At 42.6% G+C, this 11,620-nt stretch overlaps 1 long non-coding RNA gene across 1 annotated transcript; it reads right to left on the bottom strand.

The window, feature by feature from the left end:
- Positions 1-1,191: 1,191 nt before the first annotated feature.
- Positions 1,192-3,476, bottom strand: LOC133374807 (uncharacterized). Its single transcript, XR_009759985.1, has 2 exons — positions 3,324-3,476; positions 1,192-2,582 (listed from the first exon to the last, which is right to left on the bottom strand). It is a non-coding gene; the product is annotated as an uncharacterized LOC133374807 (long non-coding RNA).
- Positions 3,477-11,620: the final 8,144 nt, after the last annotated feature.

The following is an 11,620-nucleotide window of genomic DNA, read 5'->3' as shown; positions in this document are numbered from 1 at the left end:
TAAATAAAGTAGCTTTTCTTATTTTACTAAGTCTTAAGTCTCAGTGATCTAAATGCAGGGTCAAACCTGCTTCTAAGGTAAATACAAACACTGGGACATGCAGAGATACTCAGACTCTGAGTATCTCTGCAGGTTTCCATAACACATGTCAATCTCTTTCATAGCTTAAATTGGCAGAATGTTGGCCCTGAACACATTATTAAGGTTGCGTATGCACTAACCCATCTGCAATACAAAAATGTAGTTTTTCTCAATCCAGAATCGCACATACTCTTCCTCAACATGCTACTTTCCATCTAGATTGATTCTAGATCCTGCCGTCCACAAGGGTGAACATGATTATTTGATCCACACATTGAAAACCTTCCCCTTAATTAGGTTGCCCATGCCTTTCCCTCCATGTGCATGTCTCAGCGGAATTAAAAATCAAGTGATGATTGTGATCTTGCAATAGGCCCACCCACAACGTCATTGAGAAGGTATGAGTAAACCCTGCATGCCAGTTCAGGGACTGCCATGTCCACACACACACCCATCTAAAAAGCTTCAGATTTCAGTATGGGAAAAATATTGTGAAGTCCTAGGAATCTGCAGAAGATCCCTGAGAAATGTTGTCAATCTTCTTAAAGCTGACCTTATTAATACAATATTGGTTTCCCTTGTCAATCCCACAGATACAATACCCTTGGCATTTCCCAGCAGAGTAAACACAGATCTACTCCCAAGTTAAGAGCCATTTGGGTGCTCAGTTTTTTAAAAAAAGCTGGCGTCAGAGAGCCTGTGGGTGGGGAATATTTTGGATGACAGCTCCCACCATCCGTAACCAATGCAGGCTGGTCTAGTGGGGCACCACCCCACCAATGTCAGCCTGGCCTCAGACAGGCCCCACTTGCCTGGCATCTTACTTAGAACCAGCCTTAGCATCTCACTTTCGTCTCCTCCCCCTTAGCTCAGTGATTCAATTGTAGAACAAAACTAGAGCAAGTTGGCTCCACCTCTCACTGGCTCTGACTCCACCCACTGTTGGGCTCCCTGCCTTCCGCCCCACCAGTTCCAAAGGGTGCCACTGCCTGTGCCCGTTGGCTATTGTGGCTGGGGCTGATGAGTACAGGAGGGCAACAGCATCCGAAGGTTCTCCACCCCAGTCTTCCAACAACAGGGATTTAGAAATCATCATAAGACACACACGCATGTGCTCTAGAATAGATTTTATTGAAAAGGAGGCAAGAGGAAATACATTTGCAGTTCCAGCGACAGGTCATGCAGAGAATGGAACAGCCTTCCTTCAAGAACTTTCAAGAAAAGAATTGAAAAGCAGACCAAAGGGTCAGCAAAAGACTATTCGAAGATACAGGGGAATGGAATGGAATTGGGGAACGTGTGTGTGTGTGTGTGTGTGTGTGTGTGTATGTGTGTGTATTTTAAATCTCATTTATGGAGGTCAGTCCTAAAACCTCTTCTGTCACAGCAGTTCTCTTCATAGGAAGCAAAGGTTTGTGGTGGTCTTTGGGAGGACATCTTATATATATTAATATATATATATATATATATAAATCATGGTTGGCCCAAGATTTTTTGCTTCCTGAAGCAAAGGGCATGATGCCTTCCTCCTTGCCATTGTATGCACAGAAGCCGTGTGGACAGGCAGTTGAATGTTGCTTCATTATTAGCAATGGGACCATGTCCTCCACTGCTCCTGACTAGAGCCCAAAAGGTTTGCTTTAGGAGTTCTTGGCTGGCAGTTTGGCACATACCGCTCTCATCTCCAGGCGAGAGAATGACGAGGGAGGGATCAGGAGGATTTAAATGTCTGGAGGGGCTCCTCCCCTGCCATACACACACTCCAGCTACTCAGGTGATTGCCTCACTATACCAAATTGTAGGGCTGAATTTGAACAAGATGGCCAACCACATCCACACAAGATGTGAATGTCTGCAGTTTTGATGAGTGCATTGTACCAAATGTGATGAGTGTCAATAAGCTGTCTGAATATACCATTAGCATTGGTGTCTAGCTAATCTGAACGACATTTTTTTAAAGAAACAAAATACACACATCTCACAAGTCCCTGATGAAGAGAATGATCATGAAAGGCAGTCAAAGAAATGGTTTGAAAATGACACACAAAGCACACATGAACAGTGGCACCAAATATCAGCAATGATGAGGGCACGTGGAACTCTGAGACTTTGTTCAGAATTGTGGACACTTCCCAGCTTTGATACTTGATGCCCATGCTCTTAGTCATTAATCTGTAGCATGGTTTTTCCATTCTTGATCGATCATGCCTTGGAGGTTTAGGATGGAGAGTAAGAGGAAAGATGAAGTTCCAGGTTGTAGGGAGATGAACCCACACAGGATGGAGGAGGATGGGATGCTTCAGGGCTAGACAAGATATGGCCAGGGTACTATGCCTGGGATGATGTCACCTGGAATTCTGAAAAAATGGAAGGGCACTCTGACTAATATTCTCGGGGTCATTTGCCTTGGACCGATGGAACAGGAGAAAGGGCTAAATGGATGGATGGTCCAGATAGGATGTATGCTGGCCCTGTACATGCTGGAAACGGTGGAAGGTAGCCTGAAGGAAGATATGAAGAACAGGCATGAACACCAGCTGCAGGCTCATGAAATAAATTCTTAAAAAATATATATCTAACAGTAACATCTTTAATACTAGGTTTTCAGCACCATTGCAGACAACTTCCATCCCACAGAAGTGAAATGTTGAGTTGGACATAGGGGTGGAAGAGTAATTCAGTTTGGTTCACATTGCAATCCAAACCTACCTGAAATATATTCTCCTTTCCGACAGACCCTCTTGTGGGTTAAGATTCCTGCACTGAGCAGGGGGTTGGACTATATGACCATGTAGGCTCCTTCCAACTCTATGATTCTATGATATTATGATTCTATGATCAGCTGATGGGGCCCTCTGGAGAGCTCCAGCATTCTCAGATGTTCAGGGTGGCAGTAGCCTGGAAGAGAGCATTCACAGAGTTGTGGAATGCCCTCCTCACAGAGGGGTACCTGCCACCTTCACATTGTAAATTCAAGGCAATGTTTAGCTTTGCACAAAATCTGTGTATCACAAAACTCCCTATTTCCTGTGAAAACGTCTACCTCCCCTACTTTTCCACAGAAACTCAAGGTGGTTAAGAAATCCAGTCGGCACAACAACATTAACATATATGCCAGCTCCCATTCCTACCCCAAACATAACATATATCCCATTCAATATATATTAAATCTCTAATATGACCACAACAAATTTCAAGACAGACATCCCCTCACAAGATATTTAGTTGCAAAGGAGACATACCCATGGCAGAGGAAAATGAAAAGCAGAAGTCCCAGGATGCCAAGAGATGGTTTTGGAAAAGATCTCTCTCCAGAGTCCTTTTATACTTTTTCCTTCAGAACATCAGCGTCTTGAGTCAGCGTTGAAGAGCTTTGGAGGATTAGTTACAACCTGACCTTGGCAACCGTTGCAAGGGAGCATCTGCCATTTGCCAATGGCGTTCCTGCATTTGCGGGGGCGTGTTTGCAGCCACCCCACTCTTCCAGAGGACTCATGAACGTTCTGGAAGCTTGAGAAGGAGCCACGTGAGATCTTCTTACTAATCAGGAAAGGGTGGGAGGGTTAGGGTGTTTCTGCTTTGGCTGGCATGGAATTCGGGCAGGTGAGGTATATTGGGGTTAAAATTGAGGCGTTGAGGCATTATGGTAAAGGGCACTCCCTAGGGAAGCATCAGGGCTTAATGTCTGGTGGGGATCTGGAGAGTGTCCTCGTGGGACCGGCTTGCGCATCATGGTGAATGCCTGTACGGCGGGCCAGGATGCGGAGGTTGGAACCACAAACCTGACTCCAATAGCAAGGAGGGAGGATTTTTCCCACATCCTTGTCTGGGGAGTTACAGTCGGAGGGGAATTATTTGCCTCAGGTAGGGAGGGATTATTCCCTCCCACTTAGGTTTAGCCTCACCTGCCGAGAGTGTTTTATAATTGATAATTGGTTGAATTGGATTTGATTTAGTGTGTTATATTTTAATAAATATAACATTATCCCATGTTTGCATCATGAGTCTTCTTTGGTGTGGTGGCAAATCAGTGTTTCCCTGCCCCACTTTTCTGTACTGTGCTGTTCCTACTTGGAAGAGGGAAGTGGGAGGGAACGAGAGGCTACTGAACCACTCATGCTTAGGAACGGGGGAGAAATTGGATTCAGGTTTTGCTAAATGGAGAGCTTACCAAATTCACACTTTTGGAAACTAAGCCAAAACACAGCCATCCTTTGAAATTTGGACATCTCCAAATTATGCCATGCAGTCCCGCAGGAAAGTCACGGGTACAAATACCCACATACTAGGTAGAGTGTGCATTAGAATGCATGTGTCAAGAGTTTTTATTTTTATTTTTAAAGACAGTGTACAAAATGCATTATAATATAGAAAATTGGTTTGAAAATATGTGCATAGGAAGATAAATTTGCTCTAAAGTGCTGATGAGTTTTCATGAGGACCTTTTTTAAAAAAAAATTGCAAATGATTGCGTTGCAAATGATTAAATTAAATGGATGAGAAAACATGGGGAACTGAACCTAAGATTCAGAAAATGAGAAACTAAGAGAAACTAGAATTGAGAGATACACCCATCACTACTTCAAGGAGCAAGGCTCCTCTAATTTGCTAGCCAGTGTGAGGAGCCTGTTCTTTTAGAAGGGGTGAAACCCCAACCAGAAGAGACAACTGCTTCCCCTGTCCGGGGATGAAAGCCTTCTGGGCAGGATCACATTTGTGGCAGGAGAGGAAGACTTGCAAGAGGCCACTTCCTGTGCCTGGATCCAAACATGCCAGCACCAGGGAGGGGGTGGGTGGAGGGTATATAAGTCCCTTCCATGCAGCCCTCTCCTCCTTCTCTGTTAGAGTGTGGCACCCAGCAAGCCCTCCCAGTTTGCAGCGTGGGATTAGTTGGTCACCTTAGAGGGGACCAAGTAGGTGTTTTTTTGTTCTCATCTGCGATTGACTTGCAGATGTAAATCGTTTGGCCTATGCCATACTCTTCTAACTGGAGGGGCAGTTAGTGGTGGGTGCTAGACAATTAGGTGAACTGGTCACTTGGCAGGTGTGTGCAGGAAAAGGAGGAGGTGGATAGGAATGGCGGATACTCTGAGGCACATTTTTTAGGTGAATAGTGAGTCCAGAGACTTCCTTTCGGGACTGTGAGGTCTTGGGTGCGGGGTCTGGATCACTATTGGAGTTCACTTGTGTCACTCACTCAGTTTTTTTTTTTTACAATAATTTTTATTCAAATTTTCATAAAACATACAAAACAAAATCATAAAACATTCAAAGACAAAAAACAAAACAAAACAAAAATGATTAAACAAAAAAATAAAATGTTGACTTCCCATTTGTCGCAGATCAAATCAGTTGTAGGTCTACAATATATAACAATCCTGTCTCTTAAATTATATTATAAAATCACTTTCCTCCAGTAGTTATCTTAATTAATCATCAAATCTCATAAACATTACTTTATTCTTTCCACAAAAAGTCAAAGAGAGGTTTCAATTCTTTAAGAAATATATCTATCAATTTTTCTCCAAATAAACATGTCGATTAATCCATCTCGTTAATAATAATAATAATCTTATTGTCATAACCATAGTCTAAATAAACATATGGATTAATCCATCTCATCAAAATCTGTTAGGTCCAATAATTTCAATAGCCATTAATCCATTATCCATATTAATTCCATCTTCCATCTTCAATAGTCCTGTTAAGTCCAGTAATTTCAGTGTCCAATCTTCCATTATCAGTATTCCATAATAATCTTGCTGTCATAGCCATAGTCATATAATAAGAGTCTGATGGGAATTTCCTCTATCCCAAATATTTTCTTGCCATCAATTCTGAATAAGTTGCTGAAATATTGTTGTAAAGTCATATCTGTGTTCCTCTTTTTTACAAAATGCACTGGCTCATCTCTTGAGAGTTTTTCCATTGTCACATGGCTGCAGTTAATTCCATAGATTTTCTCTATATCAAGCTCCATCACATCATTCCAGTCCAGAAGATTATCCAAGCCATTGATAACTTTATCTCTAATATCTTCATTAATTTCTTCAGAGATAACGTTAAATTCCTAACAGTAGATTTTATTTCTAATATCTATAAACTCCAGATCTTTTTCCAATTCCACATTTGTTCCAATCTCCAGGGCTTGTATCTTCCCTTTATTTTTTCTTTTCTCATCTCTGATCTCATTCTCCTCTCTCACAGGATCCCCTATTTCTTTAAGCTCCTGCGTCATTTTGCTCAGTTCAATTTTCAGCTCCTTACTGCCCTGTCGCAGGGTTTGTTTCATTATCTCAATCTCATCCATTATTTTCTCAGCCACTTTCTTGATTGCCATTTTTAAAACCACGAAAACAAAACAAAACAAAAATAAAGAAGAACCACTTCTTATTTCAGCAACAATTGGGTTAATATTCCAGGCTTGATGACATCACAGTATAAACAGAGCAGCCTGCCTTATCTCTCTATGTTCAAGAACACAAAACAAATTTAGTTCCCAGCATCAAAACAGTTAGTGGCGTCGTGAAGAAGCAGATTCGTCAAAATAAAATAGACCAAAAAGAGAATAGTCCCAGACAATATAATGTTCCTCGGAATAGAAATCCCTCTTCTGTTTATATCTTTAGAATGCACTTCCAGGACAGCTTTTTGCAATAGAAACAGAGATAAGCTGTTAATTTCGTGAATAACAGAGAAGAGTTATAGCTCACCCAGAAGCTCTTTAAAGCTGATTCATTTGACAAATCTCTTTTTGCTGCAACAATTTAAACCAAGTAAAAAAAATAATAGAAAGAAGGGTGCTTGCCTGTTAGTCCGTTTTCTCTTTGAAGAAAAGATAAACGTATCGCATTAATCAGATAGAGCTTGTTCGGAAGTCCGTCCGGCATTGCTGGCTGGACCTTTTCTCATAAATTAATGAAATCCAGTCCTCCCAACAAAAACAGGCTTTTGAGGTTGATCTCTACGTTTCTCCCTGCCCGGGAGAAATTTCATCAGTCAAAAAAAAAAAATGTTCTGACTGATTTATATCTGAATAAGCTTCTTTTGAGGCGGGAGCCCGTCTCAAAAGCAGGCACAAGCGAAGTCACCCTTCCCGGAAGTCCAATCACCCTTCCCGGAAGTCCCGTCACTCACTCAGAGTTTTGAGGCTTTGAGGGGGGTGAATCAGGAAGATCTCCCTCCTCACCCCAGGGGATGTGGCAGGGGGAGAAAAGTTGAAGCCCAGCTGGTCTCCCTGTGGGGTAGCCTGCAAAATTGTGTTTATTTAGAGAAAATCACATTAAAATGGTGGAGAATTTTCATGAGGATTTTTTTGAAAAAACATTCAGAGATCACTGTGGAAATGTACACTGAATTTAACCTTGGAAAACTGAGAAATCAAGAGAACCGATCAGACAGATCTTTTCATCTCTAATCTCCAGCAGTGGAAGGTCCCTGGGCTTAAGGTGTGCGGGTGAGCAGCAGGCCTGAAGGATGATTTTCTGTTGGGTTAGTCTCAGCCTAAAGGCACGAGTGGCTAATTTAATACCACATAGGGCTTTTTCCCCATTGTGCAGGCGTTAGGTGAGCTTCCAGTTCATTGCTCCAGTTATGATTAATTCCATTCAAGGATGTTTGCATTTTGAGGAATTAGTACTAAAATGCTGACAAAACTAGAACAGAACATCAACACACATTGATCCATTGAATGGCAGTTAATGCTGCACTAGATGGAATCTCTTGCTACAAATGGTGATGCCTCAATCCAGTGTCAACAACAACCGTGAGAGGTACCTTGAAATTGTGGGGAAATAACCAGATTAAGCTGACCTCAGGCCTTAGTATCTAAGGAGGGAGAGCTCAACCCAGATTTGTATTCCTTTTGAAAAGGATGCTGGTATTGAACTTCTGTATCTTACTATAACAGTGGCCAACCTCAAAGACTATCTTGAACATCAAGACTCTTTTTCTGTTCACTTGGAGGTGACCAAAGCCTGATGAAATAATTATGAACACTGATACTGAATTTTAATCTTGAACGTAGAACGTAAGAGCCACATAAGAAGCAAGGAATTCTTCCAACCGGGTCATCCAAAAATTGCATCTGCCTGGAGCAACTCCCCACCAACCTGGGTCTCAGCCTGATTGTCCCAAACAGCTCAAAGAAATTAAAACTGAATAGAACCACAACAGATAATAGTCATGCATATAGATTTATTGTAGGGAGGAAGGAATGCATGAAAACATTTATGAGGTGAGCAGCTTCAAAAAGTCCACAAGACATTCTTTCAGCATTAAATGATAGGTGAATTAACACCACACAGGGCAAAGATGTGTAAGCAAGAAAGAGCTTCTCTGGAAACTGGAAGCCTCCTCCCTTTGCAAGCCTGAAGAATATTCAGAGATCCATCAAGGGATGACAAGTGGACATTCTCTGCATTTTCTTATCATATCAGTGTTGCAGCAATTCATTGTTTTTTTCTGATTGCAATTTGTTATCATTGTGTGTGAACCTTTCATTGCTCTGTGTGTGTGTGTGTGTGTTAGCATACAATTCTTTTTTTAGTATCTCTTTCAAATCCATTTTGTCTCATTCTAATCCAATTGGCTATTCTGGTCTTCATCTGATCTCTTAACCTGAAGCTCTATAACGGGAAACATAAAGAATGGCTACAGCTTTTCTTCCTTTTCACACAAGCGGATAAAATTTGCAGGCATATGCCCAGAGTGGATTAAGCATGGCACATTTAGATTAGATAAAGGGGTTGCAATGGAAGGGATATTTATTGCTGTATTTATTTTTTAAAAAGAGGAAAAGTTTCTAGCAATTCTTGCAGGAGTGGATGCAAATTGCAGGCATGGTTCTCCCTACTGAGAGGATGAAGTAGGAATTGTTGGGGGTGTTCCTCTTGGACTTTGTTGTCTTTTTTCTTTTTTAGCCTTATGTGATTGGCTCACAGCAGCCAGACTTAGGAAGACAGAAAGATGTCTTATACTGAGCCAGACCCACTGGTGCATCTACACTGAGCAGCAGCAGCTCTCCAGGGATTCATGCAGGGGTCTGTCCCAGCTCAATCTGGAGATGCCAGGGGTTGAACGTCACACCTTCTGCATGCAGAACAGCTGAGCTACGGCCCATTCCTCATATCTCCCTCCAAATCTCCTCATCGCTCCCAGCTTCATGCAGATGTGAAATAGCATTTGAGACAAGATAGTGCCCTGGGGCACCCATTAAACTGGTGAGGGCCAGGGGGCCAAGAAACACTCAGCCAATGCTAACTTCTGGAATCTCTTGCTTCTCTTGTTGTGCACCAATCCCAACCTCAAAAAAAAAAAAAAAAGCTTATATGAACAGAAAGGTAACAATGCCAATTGGTTAGAAAGAGTTTTTTTTAAAAAAAATCAAAGAGCTCCCACCTACGTAACTTTATGCAAAGACATACGCAGCAAAAAGAACGCCACTCACACAGACTCACCAAGGATAGGTCTTCTGACAGTGAAATGACAAGTGGAGAGGAGGGGAAGGAGAAGGAGAAGGGCTGTAGCAGCAGATGCATTGGGAGCTGTGCTCACGAGGAAGTCCAAAGTCCACTTGTAACCATAATCTTAACCATAAACACTGGATGTTACAGCGATATCTCTTCCATCCCCTCGGACTGATGGCCTCACCGCACCTGCCGAGAAAGTATCTATGGGCCCAGATTTAAATTTTTGTTTAGGGAGTGCTCCGGCTAACGACGGGCTCTATGATGAAGAGATTACTTTATTTGAAGCTTATGACGCGCTTCCGCCTGCAGCTCAATCAGATATAATTGGGAGACTGCAAAGAGTAATCTCCAAACAGCAGAAGTCGACATCTAAGGAGACGCTAAAAGAAACTCAGAATTCTCAGCCTCATCAGGGAGGCGGGCTCTCATCCCACTTTTCGGCTCAGCATGTAAGAGTCTCCAAGGACACCCGCTGTGATCCTTTTTGGACCATAGCGGAAATCAATCTGCCAGTAATGGAGCAAAATGCCTCTCCTAAAGAGACAATGCAAGCTCTTTCACCTCCAAGGACAGTATCAACGCTAACTTCTTCACTCACGTGGACGGAAAGGAGATGGCTGGATTCCAATTAGGAAGGCTCTCTGCAAAAAGCCTGCCCGGTACAAGCGCCTCCTGCAGCTCAGGTCCCTCTTTCCAACGTGTGCTGGATGGACACATCGCTAGAAAAGATGGAATTGCTAGGGTCTGATATTTGTGCACCCACTAGCCATCCTCTCACTTTGAATCCACCTATAACTCATCATACCAAGCGAAATAACTTTATGAGGCTGTGACTGGATTCTCCCCAGCTGAGATTTCTGTCCTGGAATATCGTCGGGTGGAAGTAAAAATAAATAGACTCTTACTTTTTAGATTATTTAAATAAGTTCGATATCATCTTTCTTCAAGAAACCTGCTGCACCGAGACATTAGAACTTGACGGCTTCGCTGCTTACTCGATGGCAGCCACCCCAGTGAGAAAGGCGGACGCCCTAAAGGCGGCTTATGTGTTTTGATGGCAACAAGACTTAGAGCCTGTGTTTCCTCTTTGGACCATTTACCGGGCCTGGCTATGTCTGTAATTTGTAAGTTTTCATCGGTATGTATGGTATTCATGAACGTATATCTTCCTCCAACTCGACAAAGAAGCCACATTAGCAAAACTTTTCATGATTTAGAGTCCTATATAGATAAGCTCTCACTGCTTTACCCCCACGCGGAGATGATGTTAGCAGGTGATCTTCATGCTAGGCTAGGCCCTAGTGATGATGCGCTGTATGCGCACTTTCATGAGATACCTCCTGACCTGGATAATGTCTCCTTTCTCCCGACTCGCCAATTCAAAGATCAGGGCTTTAATTACGCTGGGCTACGCCTTATAAAATCTCTCTTTCGGTTGAACCTATTCTTAGTAAATGGTTCTGTGGAGGGTGACAATTACGGGGAATTTACTTATCTATCTACCTTAGGAGCCTCAACAATAGATTTTTTTATTGTATCCATAGACATGTACAGTGAAATCCTTAGATGTAGGGTTGGAGACTGCCTAGATAGCGATCACTTACCCTTAACTTTAGAAATCGGCACTGCCCCATGCTGCCCTCATATTGAGCATCTCTTGATGCCGGCCGCGCCCGTAGGTTTAAGAGCCTCGCGAGTCCGATGGACGCAAAAAGTGGAAAAGAATATGAAATCTTCACTGCATTCACGCCGCTGTCTTAGTGCCCGTGAACAGCTTTTAACAGCCGATCCCAGAGAACCAATATTAGTGGCTTACCAGGCATTGATTGCAGAGGTAAGTCTCTGCCTGACATCCTCCTTAGTGCCAAAGTCAGACTCTTGTCACAGGGCTTCTAAACCGTGGTTCGACAAAGACTGTGTTACTTTGAAGAAGCACCTTATTAAAAAGTATAGGGACTATAGATCGCAGGATTTGGCGGGTATCCCGGCTGAGTGCCTTGCCCTGAAAAAGGAATATAAAGCCCTTATCAAATATAAAAAAAGAGTGGCCCAAACCCAACTTTGGCAGT

The sequence above is a fragment of the Rhineura floridana genome, chromosome 22, assembly GCF_030035675.1.
Source record: "Rhineura floridana isolate rRhiFlo1 chromosome 22, rRhiFlo1.hap2, whole genome shotgun sequence".
NCBI lineage: Eukaryota > Metazoa > Chordata > Lepidosauria > Squamata > Rhineuridae > Rhineura > Rhineura floridana.
Note: the sequence above shows the minus strand (reverse complement) of the source record. Positions and strands in the feature narration are given on the sequence as shown.